The sequence below is a fragment of the Meleagris gallopavo genome, chromosome 9, assembly GCF_000146605.3.
Source record: "Meleagris gallopavo isolate NT-WF06-2002-E0010 breed Aviagen turkey brand Nicholas breeding stock chromosome 9, Turkey_5.1, whole genome shotgun sequence".
In the NCBI taxonomy this organism is placed as follows: domain Eukaryota; kingdom Metazoa; phylum Chordata; class Aves; order Galliformes; family Phasianidae; genus Meleagris; species Meleagris gallopavo.
In genome coordinates this window covers 3,716,020-3,724,933 of record NC_015019.2, presented here as the reverse complement: position 1 = coordinate 3,724,933, position 8,914 = coordinate 3,716,020, and the positions used below count along the sequence as shown (strand labels likewise).

The window sequence follows — 8,914 nt, the reverse complement described above, 5'->3', positions numbered from 1 at the left end:
CACTTGAAATTGTTTTCTGACAAAAACTTCTCCAGCCTGTGTGGCCTGGCCAGCTGGAAAGCCTGGCTTATTACGAACATCATTACTTACTGTTTGGTTTTTGGTAGCCCCAGGAGCCCTCAGCCCATGGGTTGCACTGGTCTTGGGCGTTGAGTTGATTTGGATGCCATGTCTGGGGATGGAGGCACACAGAATGAAGTGGAGGGAGCTGCACTTTGCATTCAGCAAACAACCCTGGTGCCCCTCAGCGTGAGCAATGGGAAGCGGTGCAGCCCACCTCCGTGTGTCAGTTCTGCCACTGCTCAGCTCTGCTCTGGAGGAGCGTTCATGAAGATTTACATGTGTCAGGCTCCTACTTCAGGAGAGAAATCTGTCAGAAGATCATAAATGTTCTGAGCGATTTATGTTCACTGGTTTGGGCGCCTTAGCCCCAGGAGTAGATAAATTGTGGCTTAATGTTTTATTTCACACTTTCAGGGAATTTAGTGCCTTTGGAAAGCTCTGGGTTGATAGTCCCAGAGGGAAATTCTCTCTTGGTGGGATGGATAACTCATGGGAAGGGCGATCCCAGTGCTGCGGGCTGCTCCCTGGCACCACGCAGTGCATAGCAGGAGGTGCTGGAAAGTGTCTTTTTTGGAAATATTATATCTGAGTAGAGAGCATTAATCTGTTTATAGTTCAATGGGAGTTTGGAAATCCTGCATGTCTGAAATGACAGCAGATGGCACAATAGAGGGTTTAGTTGAGTTTTAGGTACGCAGACAAGTTAAATTAATTAACAGTAATCTCTTTAAAATGCATGGCAGAGTAATACCAGCCTAGTCTATAGAAAGATTCTTAGGGACTTAATAAAGCTCTGAGAGTAATTAATTATGCAATAACCCATGGTTAAGCAGATATTATCATCCAGTCAGTGGGCAGAATTTGTGTTTGCTATTTGCCAAAGAGGACCATTAGTGTTTGCTTTGCTGGTGCCTACAAGGGGTGCCCACAGTTCCCCAAACGCCCACATGAGCACGGGATGTCATCAGCACAGAGGGTGAACTATTCCAGTGTAAAGCATGTGGTGTCAGAGCGGGTACATCGCTGGGGAAAATGGAGAATTTTGCTAAGAACAGACAGTTAGCTTATTACCTTATAAGCACCTATCTAAGCTCTGTTCAATTAATGAAACACGATTTAAAGTAAAAAGGATTGGTACCAACCAAACCACTGAAATATAAGCTCTTCTAATTATGCTATAAGATAATGTCTACCAGATTAAAAATTTAATTAGCTTAATTTAGGAACAGAAAAAGCATTAGACTTATAACTCTGAAACACACAAATGATATCAAGGGGAAGGGGAAAGAAAGTGAAAATGGGTTGGGCTTTGAGCACGTCCCCGTGCCTGGTGTTTGCCATGGGAGCTCAGAAGATCCCATTGGGTTTGGGTGGCCAGGTTGGCTGCAGCAACTGCCTGGGATGAGGGGCTCTGGATGCGAGTGCCTGGGCACTGCAGTGTCCTTGGTCTTCTCCAGCACTCCTTTCTAACACCAGCTGTATGCAGTCCCTCCAGCTCTGCTTTCAGAAGGGAGAAACATGCTGGTTATAACAGGCACTTTTGTTCTGTTGGTTTTTTTGTTTTGTTTTGTTTTTCTCTTTCCTTTGCTCTATTCATAGATTTAAAGGCCAAAACAGACCATTAAGTCCAACTAATCCTACATCCTGCTTGACAAAGGCCATCCCGCCCATCCCCTAATTCCTCAATACCAGGCCTGACCATGACCGTGTGATTATATACAGTCAGGAAAATGCACTATGAGAGCCTCTGTGTGCCCGGGCACGGAGCAGGACCCCACTGCAAACACCCAACCTTGATTTAAAGACTTTAAGTGATGGATGATTGATCCCATTCCTCCCGAAACCATTCCAACGCTTAATTACATTTACAGTAAAATAAGTCATTGGGACTGATGGCATGGGGAGCTGTAACGTGCAAAGTGCACGATGTGTAGTTGTGTTTGGCTGTGAGGTAAGGAATCCAACAAATCTCTTTTATGCCTTTTCAGGGAAGAAACAAAGACATTTCAACCATTTGCACAACACAGAAGCTCTTCAGCGTGAGTCCTTAAAGGGCTGGAGGCTTGCTGGGAAGCTTTGAGGAGGAGAGTCATAAAGAACAGAAGGTTTTACGATGCAAGGTTGAATGGGAAACTTTTATTGGAGAGGCTTGGCCAGCTTCTGTCCCATGGGAGAAAGGCGGAGGAATCTGAATGTACTGTTTTCTCTTCTGGAAGGTCAAAGCTATTGCACACAACGGCAAAGCAGCATAGAAGAAATACCCTTTCTCCTCTGTCATCACTGTCAGAAATGGAGGAGGGGAAGAAGTCCCACACACCACATTTCAGCAAAGCCCTGAAGGTAAAACTGATCTGTCGGCTTGAAATTTATCTTAATGAGCAAAATCCAGCCAATGGAACAGGGTGCAGATGAAAGTGACAGATGGAATCATTTAAAGTTTGATTCTCTGCATGAAAGAAAACAATATTTCTGATAAGTTTGTGTGTGTTTTGTTTTTTTTTCTTTTGGTAGATAGTGTTCTGCACAGAGTCACAGCCTCCAACTGGCAATCCCAGCTCCTTGGCAGATGATTTTATCTAGGGTCAGACTCACAGCTCTTGAAAATTCAGAACCTGAGGGAGTTCTGGAACTCCTCAGCTCGTGATACACCACAGCACTGATCCAAAAGCCGGGGGCAGCATTCCTTGGCCAAGAGGTTTGTGCTGGATAGGAGCTGAGACCCTGAGTCTGAAGCTGCCCAGGATCAGTGTACTGAGAATACCAACAGCCATCAACCAGGCAGGCTGGGAGAGCATACAGAAACGTATCAATTTGTTCCCAAGTATTTTCAGGCACAACCAACTGCAAGAATTTACCACTGCTATATAAAAATATAGTCTGGGACCCAGGCAGGTCTGTAAAAATTGCGTGAAGCTGGAGGATGCATTTCCTTGTGGGAGATGTGCTGAATGTTGATGCTGAGAGGTGCTGTCATACACCCCTTGTAACAGTATCATGCTATTGCTTATCCTTAATAGGGGAAGGTAGGCAGAAGGAATAGAATCAGTGCTGTGCAATAAAATAATAGCTGTTTTACCATTTCCTTGCGCAGGTAATTTTGCTGGCTGTAATCTAGTGCAAACACAGCACAGTGTGTGCACAGCACCAGCAGACCATGCCACCCGTGGCTGAGCAGGAACAAAAGCATTACCATTCTCCTTTCCCCAATTATTTCCCGATTTGATCAATCAGCAGTTAACAAAGGTTCAAGACAAAATAAAAGAGGTTTTCTGTTAGCTCCTATAATTTAAAAGCCTTCTTGGGTTGGATTTTACAAAGCAAAAGGCAAGTGCTTGACCATGCATGAGCACCACTAGCAGCTTCCAAATCCTGCTGTCCTGTAAGACAGACCCACATGGGATGTGTTAGCACCCTGCCATGCTTCTGGGTCAGCTGGGAAGAGAAGAAAAGCTCTGCAAGGAATTTCTGCAGCTGGATTCCAGCAGCAGATGGAAATAGCTGCTCCTATTTTCATTTGGAGAAGTGGCAGCGCTGCACATGCAGGGCTGGCAGTCAGAGCTGGGATTCAAAGAGCAGCTGTGCCTCCGGGAATGCAAATGCAGAGCAGGGCAAAATGTGGCCCCAGGCCATCTGGCCCCAGTGGCTCCAATTTGGGATCAGGAGGTAAGGATTTGTGCTTCCTGTTTTCTTCCTTTTAGCTATTGCAAAGTGCGTTAACACTGAACACGAGGCATTCTCAGGAAGCAACGAGGCTGCTGTGCTCCATGTCCTTAATTTCCACGTGGCCCAGCTGGGGTTTGTCTGGTTTGTCTGCTGAGTTGTATGTTGATTCTTGCCTAAATCCAGAAGTTTCACTGCAATATAACATGCATATTCCAATTCCCTCATGGATTTGCGATAGCAGAGGAGGAAGATAGAGAGAAAGGTGACTTTTTTCTTCTTCTTCTTTTTCATTGTCTTTTGTGAGAAGTCTTTCACACATCAGGATAGTGGAAGTCTTGCTTAATGCCTCTTGTTTTTTTATATGGAGGGGAACGTTTGCTGGATGCTCTTTTATAAGACTAGATTTGAAATAAAGGACTGAAAATTTATCACCACATCTACGTAAAAGGTGAATTATTCATCTGCTGTCTCTGGTAAATCTGCTGTTGCAGAATCTCACTGTGAAACAAGAGCAGCTCTTTGTTTCGCTGGGCTATGAGATCGCTCCCCGCAGATCCATCAGCTGCTGCTCGGAGGCTCCGCGTAGGAAGCCAGCCTCAGAGCTTCCTTTCCTTATTTGATTATGCTCAGAGTTCTTTTGACTTCACATTCATTTATTCTTCAGTTCGTTTTGCAAATGAGGTAACCACAGGAAACCATCTGTGGAAATTTAAGACTTCTTCCTGTGATTTTGTTGTTCCTCCGTGTGATTCCCCTCTCACACAGGGTTAATTCCCCAATTCTGTGGTTCCTGAATTCAGCATCAGTTTCAAGAAGCAAATGTTGCATCTGAGGTGCAATCTGTATGGAGAATGACTCCAAATTAAGTTATTCTTAACTACTCATGGAGTGAAGAGTGTCCAGGCAAAAGGGCAATACCATTTTACCTGCATCCTTTTCAAAGTCAATGAAATTAATTGCTCTATCCTTCACTAAGGAGGGCAGATTTCATAGGCTGCTCAGATTTCTGAGTGCCTTTGGACCAAATCCCTCTGTATTTATTCCATACAGGACTATCTATTGTAATAACATTAGGTAATATTGCGACTTTACTCACTGTTCCTTTCAGAGCAACACAAAATGATTTCCCTCTTGGCTTTAGAAAGATGCAACAAATATTGTGAGTGTTTTATAATCTTCCCTAAGGTGTGAAACTGCTTCTGAAGCCCACTTTGCATTACCTGAGTTAGGATTTTAGCTACCTTAATAGGGAGAATGCTGCAGGTTTTGTTCTGAAAGAAGTCACAAGGCTGACGTATACAAGTTGGTGTACAAGAAAGTAAAAAGAGGTGGGGGGATTTGGGAGGACGAGGGTTTTGCCAGGCTGCAGTAGCAGACTGGCCCCAATTTGATCTCAGTGCTAGGCACAAAATGTCTCTCAGGCCGTATGGCCTCTGTGCTCACCCCCTTTCTAATGCCAGCTAATCTGCTGGTAAGTCCCTCCAAAGAGGGTGCTTTGTACTTTGCACACCTCACCCATAATCTCTTTCAGGGCCTGGTTGCTCTTTGGCTCCAATGCCAGATGGAGTTAATATATCCATCGCTGTAATTATTCAGACAAGCAAACAGTGGCAGCAGTACGGCCGTCCCAACTTCTCACTTTTCCCACTGATTCAGTGGCATACTTGAAAGAGTCCTTTCATCCCCATGGATCCTGTTCCCTGGAGTTGTCCCAGGCTGTCCTCATCAAAAGGGAACTTGATGTTTCAGCAGTTTCTCGGCCAATTTCATGCTGGGATAAGAATCAGTGGTGATGAGATAGAGAGTGAATGAATGATACTGACTGTTGCCCAGAAGCTTGGTGCATGTCCAGCCCCTCCTAGGGTCCTCTAAAACCTTTCACAGATCTATGTGTGAAATGGGAATTCTGCTGACAGCTCGTAAGTTGAAAGTTAGCCTTCCTTTTGGCCAGCTCCAATGGATGGTGGAAATCCAAGGTTCATTGCAAAGAGCAGCCTGGATGGATGGCATCTGAGGCCATGCGTACAGAAGGAGGCAATTCTGAAAGCCTCCTGCACCCAGCAGATACTATACATGTACCTCCCACTGAGCCCATCACCCCACACGTGATTTCTGCAAAGCTTATTTAATAGTCAGCAGCGGAATGAAACCATCAAGGATTATCTTCCAATCTCAGGTAGGTCCTTTCCATTTCCAGCTCATTAGCTCCAGCCTTTAAAGGTTGTCCAGTTTCCTGCTCTTTGGTTCCAGCCTTCAAGGGTTGCCCAGTTCCCCATGCACCATAGAGCTTTGAGCAATGTTTGTATTTGTGAAGATGTACGGGGAGGGGTAACTGCTAGATGAGTTCAGAAGCTGGAAGAAAGAGGAGCTTTTGGACACTCCAGGCTCTCCTTGAAGCACTGCATGATCCAGAGAGAGACATTACGCTCTCGTCAAGTGTGCTTGGTGTTAGGAATGAGCAGTGGTGATGCCATAGTGACTAGAAGTGAGGCTTTGAGGGCTTTGATGCCCATGCTACAAAGAATATGCAAACTTGTATTATTCATTTGATTAGCTGCTCTCTGATATGTCAAGTCCATGAATAATCAAGCTTCATTTTCTAATTAGTTTTACTCATCACCCTGCTGCTCCATGCCTTTGCTTATTTGCATACCCTTTTTCCAGATAAGGGCCTTATGCTGTGAGGCACCAGGGAAGCTCCTGTCCCACGATCCCATTTCCCCAGCCCTTTGCTGGATGTTTCCTTGCTCCCAGCTGTTCTCCTCTTCCCACGTAGTGCTCTGGCTGCAGGTCTTTCTGCTCGTGCTTTTCTTAAGCCTCATTTCCTCCAGCAACAAGGTGGTGTGTTCACATTGCCTGGCTGACCTGGCTGACATGTTTTGACTCCAGGACTCTACCCAGAGTGGGCAGAGAAGAAAGACTATCAAAGTTTGTACAAAGCTTGTGGGAGCAGGAGGGGTCCTGCTGTGCAGTGGAGGGCAAAGCTGGAGCATGAGCTCCATCACTTTGGGGATGTGCTGCGGAAAGAATGGTTTTGAATGTCCTCAACACAAATGCGTTTAACCATTGGCTGTCTCCAGCCAAGAGAAATCATTCCATAAAAGCAAGCTGCAGAAACTAGGCTGGTGACAGTTATGATGATTGTTTTAAGAAATATGCTATTTTTGTAACATAGGAGGCTCTTCTATAGACATTTCATTTGTCTTCTCCACCTTCCTGCACAGATACTCAATAAGAATTATCATCTTACAAGCAGATTTAGCAAAGCAAAGGGCTTGCTTATGATTCATTTAACCAGGTTCTTCTAATTGTGCCATTGTACAAATATGGTTTCTCCTCTGATTTCAGAGTAACCCTACCTTGGCCGCTGTGGTTCCCAGCAGTTGGTGTGTCCCTGCCCATGGGGTTCGCAGCTCCTGCTGACATGAAACCACGATCCTCCCTATGAGGCAGAGGTGTTAATGCCCAGCAAAGCTCAGTTTGCACACTGACAGCCTGCTTACTTTGGAGCTGCCGTGTCTTTTCAAAGCAGTCACCATTTGTCAGCCAAACGCAGAGGTGAAATTCAGGTGCTGTGAAGGTCTTTATGAAAGAGACAGGGGTGTGATAATCTGTACCGCACAAAGAGCTAACAAGAGTTTCCTACAGCTGCAAAGATCAATTTTGTGCTTGAGGCACGAGGCTTTGCATTGATCCATCTCTGGGCAAATACCTGGTGCTTTTACATACAAACCACTGCTTTCAGAAAGGTTTGCAGGTGAACGGGGTCAGCCCAAGAGGAGTTCCTGCACCAGCTCAGTTTGATCCTGCTTTTATGTCCGTTTTGTCACTTTAGCTCCTTTTGTTCCAGCAGCTCCTTGCCTTGTGCCTGCTGACCAGGAGCTCTGCTCCCATAGGGAACCAGCAGACCTTCATCTCATTCGAGGCAATCTTCATTTTGCTGGTGGCCCCGGATGAAAGCTGGGAGCATCATTTGCATACAGCGGGTGAGAAGGCAGCAGGCTGGAGGCCATCACTCATCGCTGAAAGGATGATCATTGTTTGTTTAGCTCATTCCAGAATAATGGCTCTGCTGGGAACACCAACCCAGTATGCATCATATCTTTTATAGTATATATTAATTTAGCGTAGACATTAGGCCATCATTATTCCCTCCTTTTAATTCTCATATCTTAGCATTTGGGATCAGTTTTAACCCAGCACACGTCTTTGTTATTTCATAGTAAAATAAATAAAGCTGGAGGCAAATACTTTTTTTTAAATACAAACGATTGTGAGGAAGTGATGGATATAAAGCATGGAAACGTCTTTATAATTTTAAAGCTTGAATTTCAGAACACAGCGTTTTCATTAAACGCTGCAATCCATTCATTTTGGAGAGACAGATATAAACACAAGCAAATTAACTCAGTAGTTCTCATGCCTGGAATCTTTGTGATAAAATTGCCTATTACTGTGAGTGTAAATGTTTTCAAATAGTTGAGGCATCAGGAAAAAAAAGCAGGAAGGGCAGGATAGGCTGCTCAGGAATAGAAACCATGAGGACATCCCCTCCAAACACCCCACATCTTTGGTGAAAGGACTTTAGGTGGGCTGTGAGAGTCCCATGGGAGGAGCAGAATGAAGGCTGGTTGGGATATATGTATATATTTTTTTGTTCTTTTTATGATCATTAACGGTCTGGGAGGGTGGTTTTGAATCATTTTATTTGCTAGCTGTTGTGAGCATTGGAAAATCCAGCTCTTAGCTGATCGGGTGAGCAGAGGAAAAGAGGCAGCACATGTGCCAGGGTGAGAGCAGTGCACACGCCAGGAGCCGAGGGATGAGCATCATTGGCATGGCATGAATACAGGAAACGCTGGACCAGTGCTGAGCCCAGTGAGTCCTTGTGATTGTCGTATTTAGAGAGCTCACACGGCGCAGAAGGGTTTCAAAATACGCCGACAGAGATAGCGTGTTTGCCACCTGAACACAAGGAATCCACTCGGCGTGTGGAGCACCACGATGAGCCCGGCACCAAAATCTGGGGGTCGGGTGGAGAAAAAAGCACAGCGGGAGCGGGACTGGGGGTGAGCACAGCACACGGGCACAGGGAGGGCCGCGGGACGGACGGGACTCTCTTCAGCGGAAAGGCGATCCGCAGGTTCAGGCCCGTACGTGCGGGGTGACCGCGCGGGACGAGCCGAGC

At 45.5% G+C, this 8,914-nt stretch overlaps 1 long non-coding RNA gene across 2 annotated transcripts in view; it reads left to right on the top strand.

Annotated features, from left to right (window-relative positions):
• LOC104912155 overlaps window positions 1-4,147 on the top strand; it is a 7,376-nt gene extending 3,229 nt beyond the window's left edge. For both annotated transcript variants that reach the window (XR_002117621.2, XR_794426.3), the window contains one exon: window positions 2,052-4,147. This is a non-coding gene — a long non-coding RNA (uncharacterized LOC104912155). The remainder of the gene's footprint in view (window positions 1-2,051) is intronic.
• The last annotated feature ends 4,767 nt before the right edge of the window (window positions 4,148-8,914 follow it).